Source organism: Misgurnus anguillicaudatus, chromosome 2 (assembly GCF_027580225.2).
Source record: "Misgurnus anguillicaudatus chromosome 2, ASM2758022v2, whole genome shotgun sequence".
Taxonomy (NCBI): domain Eukaryota; kingdom Metazoa; phylum Chordata; class Actinopteri; order Cypriniformes; family Cobitidae; genus Misgurnus; species Misgurnus anguillicaudatus.
In genome coordinates this window covers 16,598,436-16,617,245 of record NC_073338.2, presented here as the reverse complement: position 1 = coordinate 16,617,245, position 18,810 = coordinate 16,598,436, and the positions used below count along the sequence as shown (strand labels likewise).

At 37.0% G+C, this 18,810-nt stretch overlaps 2 protein-coding genes and 1 pseudogene across 3 annotated transcripts in view; all 3 read left to right on the top strand.

Moving 5' to 3' along the window:
* Positions 1–18,810, top strand: part of LOC129441882 (uncharacterized) — a 429,034-nt gene that overhangs the window by 374,650 nt on the left and 35,574 nt on the right. The window lies entirely within an intron of this gene.
* The window catches only part of LOC141368958 (NLR family CARD domain-containing protein 3-like), an 85,942-nt gene that overhangs the window by 48,277 nt on the left and 18,855 nt on the right, over positions 1–18,810 (top strand). The window lies entirely within an intron of this gene.
* On the top strand, positions 4,352–17,210 carry LOC141366157 (uncharacterized; annotated as a pseudogene).

Sequence of the window (18,810 nt, the reverse complement as noted above, 5' to 3'; positions counted from 1 at the left end):
AAATCGAAAGTTACAACAGAAATTCAAATGAACATATATTTGCTAAAAGAAAAGTGAAATATGTTCTGCAATAATATAAATATGTTCTGCAATAATATTGGCATGTTGTGCAATTCATCCTCATAAAGAATATAGTTAACAGAACGAAATAATGTACATATACTCGTCATATTCTCGTCAATGTGTCCATCTGGCGGGGCAAATATAGATGCAATTACATAAACAGATAGATAGATAATTAAGGAGATAGATAGATAGATAGATAGATAGATAGATAGATAGATAGATAGATAGATAGATAGATAGATAGATAGATAGATAGATAGATAGATAGATAGATAGATAGATAGATTAATTGTCCACTGGGGAAAGTTGTTTTCATAGTAAACCATATCTTCATAATCTACGAAATTATGGTATTCATGCATATGCCTTTAGTGTGTTTTATTTTTGATAAAACAATGTATGGCGTATGTCTCAACCATTCAGAAAGCAACAAGAAATTACATTTGCGCTGAACAATGTCCTATTTCCACGTCGATTATTACCGCCATCTGTAGCTTGTCAGATGCAATTAAATGGATGGAAATAAAATGCCCCATTACAATGCGTAATGCCCACACTGTGCCCTCCAAACAACATTTTCTCCTCTTTTCCACCTCGCCAACGATAACTTCTACTTCACATTGAGTGAAGTTAAGTTTTTTTGATTTCCTCTCTGTGTTTGCCATGATTTCGCAATCAATGCATATTAACTTGTGGGCATTTCACGGACTATTTATGGGCAACTAGGGCGTGTCATGAAGCCGCAAAAGCTGCGCTACATTTAGAATTGATTGTGATTTATTAAGGGAAAAATGCGTAGGATGTGCGTGCGCACGGTTTTATAAATCCGAATATTTCGGTGCGTACGCGCGTCCTATGTTTCATCCGTACGCCACTTCTAACGCAAATCTTACGCAAAGTTTTATAAATGAGGCCCCTGGTGCGGTCATTAACGTGATTTGTGAAATGTAAAATTTTAGAATGTTTTTTTATCTTGTGCATCCTCGCATTGGAAATCAAATCCTCGCATTGTAAAAGCATTGCTGAGACACACACACACACACACACACACACACACACACACACACACACACACACAAATGTATACAGGCTTGTAACCAGGGGTGTTTCCAGCATTGAAGGACATCCGGGGCTTAGCACAGATCATTTTATGTAAATACAGGGATCACTAGCCCAGATCACCAGCTCTAGCTAGCCTAGAACCAACTATAACGGCTGTGCTGCACATGTTCAGTGTTTTCTTATAAAAAAAAATTGAATTGTAATTTAAATAATTTTAATTTTTGGGTGAACAATCCCTTTAAAGTGCCCTATTTTCACACACTAGTTTTGTACATAATATACCAACAATTCTTCTTTAGGACTTAAGATAATCTTAAAAACATAGGTGTCCTTATCTGTGTTATTTTGGGATGTCATGAATATAAACAGAAATGCATTTAACATACTGTCTCGCATTACAAAAATGTATATCACTTGAAGTAAACTTTCATACAAAGGTGGGTTCAAATTTATTACAAGTGGTACCTTAATACATTTTTTAATTACATTTTAGCATATTTCATATGAATGTACTAAAGAACAAAAAATGTAGGCTATATTAAGTACAACATTAGTAAATGAAAATAGAGCACTTTACGTAGATTATGGAATTGTACCTTTTAACTTGAGCTTACTGTACACATACAGTATTGCAGAACATTTCATGATGAAAGGGCAATAATAACAGGGCTCTACGCTAACCTTTTTCCCAAGGAGTACATGTGCTCCTAAATGAAAAAATTTAGGAGCACACAAAGAAATATAGGAGCACAGTGAAAAAAGTTGATTAAACTGCCCAATTCATAAGGATATTCATGCGCTATATGCAGATTTAATGTAGGCCAGAGTTCACGTCACCAAAAGCAGCAGATATTCACCTTATTTTTCACTACAACAAGGGCGGCGCCATTACGCTCATTTTGTCAACGTACTTCCGGCCGCATAGATGATGAGCCGCTGAGTCAGTGTCTGAAGGCAACGCGTTAAACTTGAAAAGCCCACTCAAGCGCATTTTTGTTTGTTTCTTACCAATTTTATCGGACGGTAAGCCGACTGAGGAACACCCTTATCCCAAGTAATGGTTCGACTACGATGTTCCGGTAACTTTAAACCACGCCGGGTGTTGAAAAGGTGGCCAGTTTCAGGTAAGCTATCTTAGCTAACTATGTGCTCGTTTGCCTAAAGTTAAATTTGTGAAGTCCGTTTTAATTGTCCACCTATATTTTTATATTTACGATAGTACAACAAGAAATTATAGTACATTACATTCCTAAAGTTAGATTTGTGAAGTCCGTTTTAATTGTCCACCTATATTTTTATATTTACAATAGTACAACGAGAAATTATAGTACATTACATTCTTACAGTAGCCCACGTGATTCCTACAAGTTACTTAGATTTCAGATGCTAGAATGTCAGCTCATTCCTCATTCAGATATTGATAATGACCTATTAAACAACGTATTATTTAACACTGAAGGTATAGGTTGTGTGTATAATGTATATAAAAGAGACGGTAGTCTCTTTTTAATGCATCTCTCTATTACACACTGTTCTGTTTAAGTATGGGTGCCATTTATAAATTAACTCTCATGATGCAAGTTTCTTTTAAATACTAACATAAAATGTTTATGGTTATATTATTTTCACAGATGCATTGATGTTTAGTGATGCAATGGACAACTGTGAGGATGATATACAATCAACATGTTCCTGAACTGTGATGCAGAAACACAATGGGAGGATCAATCCGTCTCTGACCACAACTACACTTTAAAATCACAACTCAACCTGAAGCAACCTACATCTGATATGGGAAAACAATGGTGCAGTTTCCCTGACAGGGCTTATGCTGGTCCCAGGCTAAAATGCATATTTGAGCTACAATAATTTAAAAACACCTTTTACTGACATACCTCAAAATATATAAGTGCAATTGTTTTGTCACAAGATGCGCACCAGTCTTGTTTTTTTGTAGGGTTTGTTTGTAAAAACTAAAATGTCCAAATATAATTAAGGCCTAGTCCTGTAAACCCTGTCCGAGAAACTGCTTCAAATGTGTTGAGCTGGCACAAATGTACATAACACTGCTGAGAAACAACCATCTTTGTCAGCTTTACACAGGGTTGATATTGCATCCATTACACAGTCGCCAAGCACTTTACCAGTACATACACCAACAGCTTCCAGATATACACTTGGGATCAGCTCCTGATGACTTCGATAAAGCTGTGTCTTAATTTATTGCAGGGCGGTCTTGCTGAAAAGTTAGCTGTTTCTTAGTCCATAGTTATTTTTATAAACCTTTACAATGTGACCTGATTTTACATGTTGTAAAGTTACATTAAACCTTCATGATCAGATGTCATGCAGTGATATTAAACATTTACAATGTGATCTGTTGTGCATTTATATTAAACCTTTACAATGTGATCAGATGTTACCTGCCATGCAGTTATATTAAACCTTTACTATGTGATCAGCTGTTACCTGTCATGCAGTTATATTAAACATTTACTATGTGATCAGATATTATCTGTAAGGAATTTCTTAAACCATATGTGAGCTTTGTAGATTCCACTTAAAATGATTTAAAGGGGTCATATTATGACATATTTTTAAGATGTAAAATAAATCTTTGCTGTCCCCAGAGTGTGTATGTGAAGTTTTAGCTCAAAATACTCCACAGCTAATTTATTATAGCATGTAAAAATTGATAATTTGTCTTAACAAACTAATACATTTACAATGTATTACATTGATGAAAAAGGGAATTAAACACTGAATGTCACTGAAATAAAAGAAAGGGTTTTACGTCTGAATCCCTGAAACATTCCTGAAACATACCTGTTCTGCACGTTCTCCTGAGAGCTCGCGTTGATTCACGCCTTCAGAATATAACATCCATTTGCAGTTTTGTGCACAAACGTATATGAGAAATATTAATATTCCATCGGATTTAGTATCAAATAATCCTCAGTATATAAAGTTTTCAATAGGCACGCACTTAGTTTCGGTCTAGTCACGTGTGAAGACAATTAAACACGCTTGGGCTGCCCTCTAGTGGTAAAGTCTATAATGACATTTTTATTAAGTGTGTTTTTACATAGGGTTTTATTGGACATTTTAAAGTGAAAATAACATAATATAGACATGTTACTGCAATGTTTTTTTTATCTTGGGCATCTTCACATTCGAGTCCCAAGTTCATATAAAAAAATTTATTAAGATATGTTTCAGAGATATGAACTACTTCCTGTTTGGCGACTACGTCACAGGTATATTTTGGGCTGTGATGGCCAAATGCTTCCGAAAATCAAAAATCCTTCTAGTAACTTTTGTGAGGCTTGGTCCAAGGATCGTGTACGTGGAATTTCTTGAAGTTTGGACAAAATTTGTGACCTGTGAAACTTTTTAAAAGTTTTGTGTTCTATCCAATATGGTGGCCGAACGACATGGATCTGTGACTTCATCTTATCAAGCAACTTACACCGGTACTGCCCGAACATTTTAAAGTTTGAACGGTGTCAAACGGTCTAGTCGCTAGAGCTGGCCAAAAAAATCTACCCGGGAAAAATAATAAAAATAATAATAATAATAAATATAGCTGCAAGCAGCAACTCGGGGCCAAGCACCTTCAGCGCAATAATGAGCACCCAAAGCAAGCACAGCAAGCTCACAAAACGCAGCAAGCTCACAAAACGCAGCAAGCTCACAAAGCACAGCAAGCACACAAAGCACAGCAAGCTCACAAAGCACAGCAGGCACACAAAGCACAGCAAGCACACAAAGCACAGCAAGCTCACAGAGCACAGCAAGCTCACAAAGCACAGCAAGCTCACAAAGCATAGCAAGCACACAAAGCACAGTAAGCTCACAAAACACAGCAAGCACACAAAGCACATCAAACACACAAAGCACAGCAAGCTCAAAAAGCACAACAAGCTCACAAACCACAGCAAGCTCACCAAGCACAGCAAGCTCACAAAGCACAGCAAGCACATCAAGCACAGCAAGCTGACAAAGCACAGCAAGCTCAAAATGCACAGCAAGCTCACCAAGCACAGCAAGCTCAGAAAGCACAGCAAGCTCACAAAGCACAGCAAGGACACAAAGCACATTAAGCTCACAAAGCACAGCAAACACACAAAGCACAGCAAGCTCACAAAGCACAGCAAGCTCACAAAGCACAGCAGGCACACAAAGCACAGCAAGCACACCAAGCTCACAAAGCACAGCAAGCACCATAAAGCGCATCAAACACGCAAGGCTCAGGAATCATAGAGCAGAACCACCACAATGCAGAGCAACAACAGCAAACATGGAAAAATATAACATGTGTGAACTACAGACAGGTTGAGAAGAATTGATGAGGAAGAACAAAACATTAATAGAAAAACCTAATATATGACTCAGGTGGGATTCGAACCCAAGAACTCAGAATCTCAATGCATGTGATTTCCTGGATGCGCCACTCAGTTGACACAGTTCATGAGGCAGCAGAAAAAGATTAGATATCTGCAAGGATTGACATATGTCAATCACCAAAGATGCAGAATTGACACAGCAGAAGTAAAATATGAGTTCAATTGAAATTGAATACAATCAGATCATTATGTATAGTAATGCTATACAACATAATATACAGTCATATTAATTTACTATGACAAATAGACAACGTCACAGGCACGGTCAACTTTGGAGTGGTATTTCTAAGAAAGATAACATAATATCAAAAATCTGTTCAGTCATTTCTGTGCTGATTGCTCCAAACATTATACGAGCAGAACCTGGCAAAAAATAAACAACATTTGTAAAAGGAGTAGCGGAAAAATCATCTACCAAATGCTTTACAATAATACATGAACAGAATGTTAGAAAATGACAAATGAGGTATCGTTGCAACCGGCATAAACCAGTGAATACAATTTCAGAAAGAAATTCATATCAGACAAAGTATTCCGAAGTTATAAGCAGTTCCATAAGAACTGTTATAGTTTATTACCCCTAGGTGGCGCTGTACTCTGACTTCCCAGGTACCTTCAGGACATCATGTCAAAGCTCCTTACCACTTTTTGCGCGGATATGTCCAATAGTTCAAAAAATATAACAATTTATATGAAATTTCAAAATGGCGGACAGGTGGTTTGGTCAAACCCGGCATAATACACATCGACAGATGCGGCATGATGTAAGCAATCCATAGACATCAAGATCATAATTTTCTGACAAACAGTTCAGAAGTTATGGGCAAAAATAGCCTATTTTCATATCTCATGACCCATAGGTGGCGCTGTCACCAAATTTGATATGGACCCCCAGTTCATGGTCAACATGAAGTGTACCAAATTTCATTTCAATTGATCAAAGAATGACCGAGGTACAGCTTCAGAACCATTATTGGATCAACCTCGTAAAGTTCACGCATTTATTACTTTTGCATAAAGATAAATATCAAAATTCTGTTCGGTCATTTCTATGCAGCTCACTACAAAGATCACCTGTGACAAACTTCATAACAATTGAACCAAATTTGAATGAGGAGTAGCGAAAAAACAAACAACTGTACATTTCAAAATGGCCACTACTGTAATGGGAGGAGTCACATTAATTAAAATCAATTAATGTGAGAAGGGGAATCACGTGTACTAAGTTGAATTTTCATAGTTCAAATGTATCATTAGTTATAACAGTTCGAACATTGAATTTTTGATCTGCTGGTGGCGCTATAGAGTTACTGCTAGAGACCCCATTATTGGTCACATGACTATTTAGGACCACCACTACAATTGTGCCAAATTTCATCATTCTACTACTTATGGTTCATAGGGCTGCCATAGACTCCCATTGGACAAGAGTAAGAATAATAATAATAATACTAACAATTGCAATAGGTGTCTCAGCACCTTCGGTGCTTGACCCCTAATAATAAAACTTAAGAAGAACAATAAGTGTGCTTTTAATAATAAAACCTAAGAAGAACAACAAGTGTGCTTTTGCAAGCACACTTAATAATAATAATAATAATAAAACTTAAGAAGAACAATAAGTGTGCTTTTGCAAGCACACTTAATAATAATAAAACTTAAGAAGAACTATAAGTGTGCTTTTAATAATAAAACTTAAGAAGAACAATAAGTGTGCTTTTGCAAGCACACTTAATAATAATAAAACTTAAGAAGAACTATAAGTGTGCTTTTAATAATAAAACTTAAGAAGAACAATAAGTGTGCTTTTAATAATAAAACTTAAGAAGAACAATAAGTGTGCTTTTGCAAGCACACTTAACAAGTGTGCTTTTGCAAGCACACTTAATAAATATAGCTGCAAGCAGCAATTGCGGGGTCAAGCACCTTCAGCGCAATGAGCACCCAAAGCACAGCAAAAACCACACGACGCAGAGCCCGAACCCGAAGCAAAGCAAATGCAGAGCAGAACCACTGCAGTGCGGAGCAACAACAGAAAAGATGGCAAAAATATAACACGTGTGGAAAACCAGACAGGTTTAGAAGAACGTGTTAAAGGGAACACAAAAGGAAATCTCAATAAGTGAAAGTAAGAGCTGGGATTCAAACCCATGACCTCATGTTCCCAAAGCACAGCACTAACCGCATGCGCCACTGAGTAAACGATTAAACCACTGACTTGGTGTGTCCAAGCTGTAGAATACAGCTTTACAGCTATAAACATTTATATCCAGCAATTACCAAAAGAGAATGAATGACAGAAATGACAACAGAGAGCACAAATAACTGAAATACAATGTATAGTATGAGAATCACAAACCAAAATACCACTGCACATGGGATTCGAACCCATGACCTCAGAAACTCATGGCATGTGATTAACCTGATGCGCAACTCAGTTAACACAGCTCAAGGGGCAGCAAAAAAACAGCTGAGGTGCTTCAAGGATTGACATGTGCCAATCAACACAGATGCAGAACTGACAGTGCAGAGCAGAACTATCAAAAATACAATGTATATGAGAATCAAAAAGCTCAAATGAGATTGAAGACAAGAACATCATTCTGTATAGTAATGCTATACAATGTAATATACAGTCACATTAATTTACTATGACAAATAGACAACGTCACAGGCACGGTCAACTTTGGAGTGGTATTTATAAGAAAGAGAACAGAATATCAAAAATCTGTTCGGTCATTTCTGTGCGGATTGCTCCAAACATTATACGAGCAGTACCTGGCATAAAATAAACAACATTTGTAAAAGGAGTAGCAAAAAAATCATCTACCATATGCTTTACATTAACACATGAACAGAATGTTGGAAAATGACAAACGAGGCATCGTTGCAATCGGTGAATACAATTTCACAAAGAAATTAATATCAGACAAAGTATTCAGAAGTTATAAGCAGAAGTTATAAGCAGTTCCATAAGAACTGTTATAGTTCATAACCCCTAGGTGGCGCTGTACTCTGACTTCCCAGGTATCTTCAGGACATCATGTCGAAGCTCCTTACTAATTTTTGCGCGGATATGTCCAATAGTTCAAAAAATATAACAAATTATGCGAAATTTCAAAATGGCGGACAGGCGGTTCGGTCAAACCCGGCATAATACACATCGACAGATGCGGCATGAGATAAGCAATCCACAGACATCAAGATCATAATTTTCTGACAAACAGTTCAGAAGTTATGGGCAAAAATAGCCTATTTTCATATCTCATGACCCATAGGTGGCGCTGTCACCAGATTTGGCATGAACCCCAAGTTCATGGTCCACATGAAGTGTACCAAATTTCATTTCAATTGATCAAAGAATGACCGAGATACAGCTTCAGAACCATTTTTGCGTCAACCTCGTTAAGTTTGCGCATTTATTACTTTTGAACAAAGATAAATATCAAAATTCTGTTCAGTCATTTCTGTGCGGCTCACTCCAAAGTTCACCTGTGTCAAATTTCATAACAATTTAACAAAATTTGAAGGAGGAGTAGCGAATAAACGGAATACTGTACATTTCAAAATGGCCACTACTGTAATGGGTGGAGTTTTACTGTAAGGTATTAAAAACAACAAGCATGAGGAGAGCAATCACGTGTACTAAGTAGAATATTCATAGATCAAGCGGATCACCAGTTATAACCATTTGAACATTGAATTTTTGCACTGCTGGTGGCGCTATAGAGTTAGTGCTAGAGACCCCATTTTTGGTCACTTGACTTTTCAGGACCACCTCTACAACTGTGCCAAATTTCATCATTTTCCTATGTACGGTTAATAGGGCTGCCATAGACGCCTATGGCTAAGAAGAAGAAGAAGAAGCAGAATAATAATAATAATACTAACAATTCCAATAGGTGTCACAGCACCTTCGGTGCTTGACCCCTAATAATAAAACTTAAGAAGAACAACAAGTGTGCTTTTGCAAGCACACTTAATAAAACTTAAGAAGAACAATAAGTGTGCTTTTGCAAGCACACTTAATAAGAATAATAAAACTTAAGAAGAACAATAAGTGTGCTTTTGCAAGCACACTTAATAATAAAACTTAAGAAGAACAATAAGTGTGCTTTTGTAAGCACACTTAATAAAACTTAAGAAGAACAATAAGTGTGCTTTTGCAAGCACACTTAATAAAACTTAAGAAGAACAATAAGTGTGCTTTTGCAAGCACACTTAATAAGAATAATAAAACTTAAGAAGAACAATAAGTGTGCTTTTGCAAGCACACTTAATAAGAATAATAAAACTTAAGAAGAACAATAAGTGTGCTTTTACAAGGCTTCATGTAAACACCTCATTCGGACTAAAAAGTGCCAATCTGATTAAAAATCTAATCCGCTTTTTAGGGGTGGTTTATACCTTTTGTTATCCGCTCAAAAAACATGTATACACTTGATCGGATGGATAACTGAAACTGGGATGCTCGGCACATGTGCTTTCTTCTTTTATTTTTTTAATGGCGGTTGGCAAACCCACTGAAAGGTGCATTTCCGCCACCTACAGGACGGGAGTGTGGAGCGTATGCACACGTGCAATGACGTAGAATTGGCGTAATGACATGTGAAGCAAATAACTCGAGTTTGTTTTGTTGAAGGAAGTCACAAGAAGTGATTGTCTTGTTAATCTTGTTCCTATTAGTGATGAGCGAGTCACTCGAAACTCGGATAATTTAACCCGATCCCTAAAATGACTCAGGAATCATGGGTCCTTAGTGACCATTAACCCGAGTCAGTTGAGTCCTCCCAGATTTTGCATTAAAAATGAGAAATTGTATCAAACACAAAGCTCTTCAAATCTTTACAACAGAATTACAACAAATAACTCTACATAAGCTGCCATAAGTTCTATAAGTTGCAACAACGAGTTAATTTACATCACCAAATGTCGACTGGGGGGACTTAGTGAGCCACAAGCTGCTATTCCGGATCGCAGCTCCGAGTACAAAGGGATGCGTGCGCGTGACGCTGCGTTGGTCGGCGACTCGGGGATTCACACAGAGAGTGACTCAACTCAGAGCTTGAATCCTAGACTAGGAGAAACGAGCCTTGCTCGTGTTATTAACCCACTGACTATCATGTAGGCTGATCTGTTGCAATATTTGACTGGCACAATGTTTTGGTTAGAAGCTGCAAATGATTAAAACAGAGGACTACTGCTGGAAAGATCCACCACCGACGGACATACACGGGTCCTCTTGTTGACTGAGTCACTCAGAGTGACGTGACTGGTTCACTCACAGGACCCGTGCAGGAGCGGGCGGCTCTGTCTGGGACTCAATCACAAGATCATGTTCTTGCGCGGATGAGTGACTGTATGGCTGCATTAACCGAAGCCTACATCGTGGATCTTTTAAGTCAATCTGAAACAGGACACGTTCCTCTCACTTCCAAGTCAACAAAGCCTGACATCTTCTAAACGTGGTGTTGATATATTTGTTGTTATGAAACTAAACACACCAAACTTTTAAAATTATGTTATTGATAACACATCCTTTGGCACCTTTAATCTTAGGTTTCATATTTATTAGGGTTACACCTTATTTGTATTTTATATTTAACTTTTTTGTGATGTCAGTGAAAATTCTGACTGGGCAAGTAAAATACTGAACCATCAGATTTCTTCCCAATATACTCCAGCACTCCAGTATAACACATTATAGGCTACTTATTTAACAGCCATTGCAAAAAAAAAAAAACGCAATCAAAAAAGCTTACTACTGTAGTTACACAGCAAAATCCCTGGGGTTAAATAAACACTGTGGGTGTATATATAATCCACTCCCAGATGGGTGTGTATAAAGACTGGTGTTAAAATTTAACACTGAAGCAGTGTTAAAGTTAATGAGATAATGAAGTGATGATTAAGACATTAATGGTGAACACCTGCTGGTCACTCCGTGTCAAATCAACCTTAATTTTAGAATTTTCCCTGTCTTTAATTTTTTATTTTGATGACTCTTTTTCTGGATAAAGCAACACCAAAATAACGCAGAAAGACAAAATATTTAAATGTAATAGATGAAATCCCCACAGTTAAATAAACACTATCATCATCTCTGTTTGAAAACTAAAATTACAACTTGCTTGCAGAGTTACAGGGATAACTTCGATACAACTGCTGTAAATCTGGTTAATAAAGTTAGTCACCATTGCTCCGATTAGTGTTTCCTTTAGTTGGGTACTTGGGTCTTAAAGTTTATTGTTAGTTTTTTTCTGCTCATTGTGGCAGTGTGTTTATTAAACACTTCTGTTAGAGCAGAGAAAGATGAGAGAAATGAAGTCTTAAACTGTTACAATTTTAATTATTATGAAAACATAAGTGTTGTGATTCAATGTTCTCATACAAAAAAATAATCACTGTATATAAGTGTATAATTTTATATTTGGTCCACCCCATGACATCCATATAGCCTTAAGAGTTAATATTTTTCACCGAAATCTAATCTGTGGTGTCAGTCAGACACACTGAGACATCAACAATCAGCCTATAAAACACAATCGTGGTGACAATCAACAACAAAGCTTCATGCCGCAATGCATGCTGGGTACCAGGATTGTATAAAACTCATTCATAACTCCCATCATGCATTGTGACATGACAAAATTGTGCAAATTTCTTACCATTTACTGTCACCCTTGTTGAGATTTGTATCAGAAGTTATGATGTCTCTCTTAAGCAAAAAAAAAAAACACAAAAAAAAAACTAAAGCATTACAGCAGTCTTACAGAGCAGTGTCTTTCATAGAGCATGTTTGTATTTGCATTGTTGTCTTTATCATTTTTTTATGATCAAATTTTTTAATGATTGGTAGAGAATAAAATAAATAACCAATCTCAGATGCTATGAAAAGTTTTCCCTCTACATCAAGCAATGAACAAACAGTCTTAATAAAACATTGTTACAATCGCTAAAAGAGAAGAGAATTAGTTTAGTGAAGGTTAAAGGACGAATGCCAGGGGCGGACTGGCCATCTGGCAGACCGGGCAGTTTCCCGGTGGGCCGACGTACTTTTTGGGCCGATCCATCTCATACTATCTTTGTCTGAGCAGCCCAGTTAGCGTCTTTTTTTTCTAGACAGACCGGCCCACTGACATTTAAGCAGCAGCCCATTGGTTATTTTTTTAAACGACATTAAGCTGGCCCAATGACGGACCAGCCCAGTCATCGTCCTTTTTTTCCCTAAATAGACCGGCCCACTCACATTTAAGCAGCAGCCAATTGGTTATTTTTTTTAATGACATAAAGCTGGCCCATTCACCGCTTTGGTCTCTGTGCAAGCGAGCGTGCAACGTCGGTCAGTTCACGTGTCAAAATAGAGAGAGAGAGATGGAGAAAAAACTCAAGGAAGGTGCAGAAAAACTGCGCGACAAAAAGAAACAGACTCTTCAGGCAGACGCTGCAAAATAACACAACTGTTTTCTTCAACTCGCGTCGCTGGTGATGATGATGATGATGATGGTGGCGCGGTGAAGTGACGAGGGAGAAGTGAGTTGCGGTAAGCAGAACTGCTTTCAAAACACTAGTTTAGATAGATACCCCTTGATAAAACCAAGTCAAAAACACAATATTATGGTGATAGAGCTGCAATAAAATAATTGCACTCTTTGCTCTGTGACTATGAGAGTGTATCTGATTCGTAGATTTTTCGTTGATTGTCTGTTTTTAAAACGTATAATTTCTCTTCAAGCAAAATCAAACAATCCAGGACATCTGCTTACAGACAAAATATATTATGTATTGTATATAACAACACAATTGACAGATAATGTTAAAAAGCTCTATTACTGTAATCACACAAGTTTAGTTCAGTGAATGTAGTAGTGAATACTTTCCTGTAAGTACTGCAAGTAATAATCAGTTTTCAATATTACTGTAAGGCAAGCAGCACTTGTATTTTGTTAAAAGTCAGCAATTCAATGGCAAATTTTGCCAATTGCACCACCTCTGGTGTCCTGCTCTTCATCATAGGGTACTCTTCATCTGCCTCTCAGACTGTTTACAATCCACACAATTGGTAAAGAATACCATTAGAAAAAAGTGTACAATTTTGAGTTGTTGTGTTTGCTTGATGACAACTGAGTTGTAGTTGTGTTCATCTTTAGCAGCCTGCCTGTGTTAAGCATTTATAAAACAAGTTCATTGCAGTGTAAAATGTGTGTTTTACTCAGAAGTTTGTTTAGAGTTTAGCCAAAAGAGTGCATGACAAATGTGTTTAGGCCGCTATGAATTTGGTTCAGAGATTGGGGTTTAGTGTTTTAGCAATGCAGAAAAACTGTAATCAACATATAATATGACAGTTAATCAGATAGGAATATTTTTGTTGTGTTCATTATTTATTATAGGCTACAGTGTGTAGTGAATAGTGTATTTTAGGACCTAACAAAAATGTTTACAAATGTTTTAAGGATGAAGCTTGTTTTAGGATTCATGTGGATTATACAGTTTTACTGCATTAATAAATAACACGTTCTAGAAGTGTTTGTTGTGTCAACTCTCACTCTTTTCTACTTGCTATTAATTGGGCTTAGTGCTTTTATGGAATTGGAGTTGCTATTGCTTAAAGGCGTGCAAAGATGTGTGGTATTTGTAAATATATGTAGTGTGGGCCGGTTTGGGCCAAAATGCCAGGGCCGAACTTTTGTCCCAGTCCAGCCCTGACGAATGCCTAACTAAAGGAAACGTTAATCACAATAATGGTGACTTCAAATGAACTCATAACAAACACAAACTTAAGATTTAATGTGATACATTCTGTGATTACATCATGTCAGAAAGAAGATTTGTCTACTAAATCACGTGTGTGGATGCTGGAATAGTTGAGCACTTCTTTTTGTTCTGACAGCTCTTTAGAAGTTAAACTTATCATCCCGGTTTAGAAAATAACGCTGCAAGTTATAATTTTAGTTTTTTTAACAGAGATGATGATAGAGAGGCAAACGTGAAAGATTGCAGCTTTTGGAGTCATACACCCAACAAGTTTCATTTAATACTGGGGATTTCGCTGTATTCATCTATTGCATTTTGTCTTTCTTCATAATTTTAGTATTGCTTTCTCCAAAAAAAAAATCCAGGAAAATTAAGTTAATTTGACACAGAATGACCAGCAGGTGTTCACCATTAATGTCTTAATCATCACTTCATTATCTCATTAACTTCAACACTGCTTCAGTGTTAAATTTTAACACCAGTCTTTATACACACCCATCTGGGAGCGGACCATATACACACCCACAGTGTCCATTCAACACCGGGGACTTTGCTGTGTAGCAATGATTTTATTGTTTGTGCTTTATTATTTTATGAGCAGTCTGTTTAAACTACATACACGTTATACTGTTACAAGTTTGCAACTCTTCAGATTAATATGGGATTGTCGTGGAAAACAATGTGCCTGAATCGTTATGTGTAACAACGTGTCTCATATTTTGTGCATAAAACTGTTAATATAAGAATGCTTTCTTCCTCACACACTTACCGGTAGCCTGCCTGCATAATCATGCACCTCACGTCTCATTCAGGCTGAGCTTTGGCGCTTCTTACAAGCACGAATGCAATCTACAATACACGAGAAACCAATCATATAGCGAAAGAAGTTAGAGAGGCGGGACTTAGAAAAAGTAAAGCCAATCATATAAGCGATGTGAGTTTTCGAGGCGGGACTCATCTGTTAACTGTTTGTGTACCACAACTCATTTAAATGATTCCTAAATAAATTCATGTTAAATTAAATAAGTAATAAGTAAAAAACACAAAAAACAGACAGACATCAGTTGTTATATTAATAAAGATCATATTATTTTTTTTAAATAAAAGCACCCCAGAATAAAAGGGCACTTTCTCTGCAGGAATAAAAAGGGCAGGTGCTCAAGCTCCCTTTGATGTCTATGTGTGCACGTGCCTGCACAGACATGTATGTTTTTTAGGAGTTCCTTAGATCATATGAGCCCTATTTTTGCAAGCAGAGGAGTCGCAAACTTGTAGCTGCATGCGTGATCTGAATTGCTTTCCTGATAGCATAAACTCTAAAACAGACCCGCTCCGGATGGCATTAGCGTGACATAGCGATTGAGAGATTTTGACCAAGTGAGTCAAGTGACTCGCACAACCCGGATCTTACTATCTTACCATATCTGCGCTACTCACCTGACCAACGGTGAGCTCGAACTGCTTCACTGCTGAAGCTGCCTTGAAGGCTCCATTGAGGGCTTAAACCAGTAACGAACACTTTGATTGGTCATTTTTGTGAACCAATCATATTTCTTTCTGCCCTGAGAACATGTTTGAGTAAGGAAAACTCCTATCTGCATTTTGTTCATTCTTCATTTTGAGGGTTTTTTATTCTTACTGAACAAACTACAAACAAATAAAGCCTTTTAATAGCAGACAAAATAAACAAAGGATTTTTATTATACAAATAAAACAACTTAGAACAAAAAGTAAAACTATCCAACCTAAGGAAGCACTGATCACAATGACCAAACATTTTCAATAAAACATCATCATCTTAAACTCTGTTATTTTTTAATCAGACAAATGTAGACAGTTGACAGAAATAAGAACAGCCTGTTTGGTAATAAGAGTTGGGCAGTGCCTGGAAGTCAGTTGTAGTTCTTGTGTTTCTCTTTCCTTCAGTGATTCTGCTCATTATCAGGTGTTTTCAATAATCAAAAAATCATCACTTAAATGATCACTTAAGTATCCAATTGACTCATGTTGCATTTACACCAGCCGCGGTAGGTGGACGCTTGAACATTTGAGTTCACTCGCTTCATCTGCGCGTGAAATTCTAGTCATTAGAGAAATTCACGCGGAAATCCGCCTCATGGGAGGGGCTTCTGCGACTCTGCGGAGACTCCGCCACTCCGCTTGCTTCCTGTAATCAGGTCACTAATACAGCAAGGTCCTGTATTAGTGTGTTTCACGTCTTTGTAAACAAAAGTTTAATGCATTTTAGGAAGGATTGTTCCAGTGCACCTACACACCCTTTGTAGAGGTGGGAGGTGAAACATAAAAACACCCAAAAATTCTCGGGGCAGCCGCAAATGTCGAAATTTCAGTCAAAACCATTCTATTTCATCATAAACAATCTGAAAACAGGGCTTTAAGTGTAAAATACCGATCCTTTAACACACTGCAGGTGAAATCAATTAATTCAATTAACACAGCGTGATTGACGCAGACACAAGTCGAACTCGGCTTGGACTCGATTACAACCCTGGTGTAATGTCCATCAAAATTGACATGGTTAAAATCTCCAGAGATCACATAAAACACGTCAGGGTGCTTTTTTGAAGAGAGACTATGTTTCCATTTATTTCCTCAAATGCTTCACTAGCTTCTGCACTCGGGGGAATGTAAACAACAATAAACACCGCTGTAAACTCTCGCGGTAGATAATATGGCCGGCATTTGATGGTCATATATTCAACATTTCCAGAGCAGTAAGTGCTAATAATGGAACATTTAGTGCACCAACCTTCGTTGATATACACGCAAAGTCCACCTCCTCGAGTCTTTCCCGACAACCAAGTCCTGTCGGCCTGGTGGAGTAGCAGCCCAGATAGCAAGCACATGTGGGCCACTTCAGGCAAAGATGCGGCACTGCTGACCTTCTTATGGCCCGAATAAAAGGGATGTGAACCTAAAGTGGCTCACATGTAAAATAGCAAAAATGGGCCAAATATATCAAATTACATGTGGGCCTTTTAAGGCAAAGATGTGGTGCCCACGGCAACATGTCATCTTAATATGAACCAAAAGTGGCCCATCCGACAAATAGTGAATATGGCTCAAATATCAAACAACAAATATGGGCCACCTTTGGCAAAAATGCTGCACAACAGACACGGTCTAATCTTGGAATAAACCAAATGTGGCCCTCACATGTTGAAGCAAATTTGGTCCAGCTCTTTACAAACGTGTCTGGGCCAGTTTTGGCAAAACTGCTTTGAAAGTGCTGGATCTCATTTATACTGTTGACAGAAAATAAACTTTTGATTATTAAATTAATTAGGTGATGATCTTTACCATTATGTACCAAGCACCACAGAATAACACTTAATTTTGCATGTTCATAACAAATGTGGTGCATTAACACAAAGTTAAAACAACCAGGGAAAATATTAACAAACAAAAAGTCAAGTGTTAAGAGTCCAACTAAAACAAACACTAATCACAATAAGGGTGACTTTAAATTAAACAAAACATCAACATCTAAAACTAGTAAGTGAATTGAGTTTTCTACAGCAATATATTTACTGAACATTCAGAAATCTTTTCTAAAATAATAAAATGCAATGTTTCTCTATCATTTACATAAGAATTAAACAAGTCAATATAATAAACAGTTGTTGTTTTAAACATTGTGTGAACATTAAAACATGACATTGTCATAACGTTTAAAAATGGTAAAATGTAACATTCCTCTAACGTTCAGATAACAGAAACGTTCCTAGAACTTTAAAAAAACTGGACACTTTTAACGTTGGCAAAATGTTTTTGGGAACATTGGGAACTTTCAGGGAACGTTCTTAGAACTTTTTATTTCTAGCTGGGGTGGTCCACATATGAAGTAGCAAATGTGGCCCAGCTGTATAAAGACGTGTCAGGGCCAGTTTTGGCAAAGATATTGCACAGTAAGCACCGGCTCATGTGTGCGAGTCTGAAGTGATCCACACAGCTAACAGAGAAAAGTTCTAAGAACGTTCCCTGAAAGTTCCCAACGTTCCCAAAAACTTTCTACCAACACAAAAAGTGTCCAGTTTTCTTGACATTCTAAGAACATTTCTGTGTTGTCTGAATGTTAGAGGAATGTTACATTTTACCATTGTCATACATTATGAATGTCCTGTTTAAATGTTAACACAATGTTTAAAACAACAACTGTTTTTTTTTATATTAACTTGTTTGCTTGTTATGTGAATGATAGAGAAACATTGCATTTTATCATTTTATAAAACATTATTTCTGAATGCTCAGTAAAATATATTGCTGTAGAAAACACAATTCACTTAATTACGGAAGAGGAGGGCCACTGGTGAAAAAAATATTTGAATTCTGACTTTAAACTCAGAATTCTGACTTTAAACTCAGAATTCTGACTTTAATCTCAGACTTCTGACTTCAATCTCAGAATTCTGAGATTAAAGTCAGAATTCTGAGTTTAAAGTCAGAATTCTGAGATTAAAGTCAGAATTCTGAGTTTAAAGTCAGAATTCTGAGTTTAAAG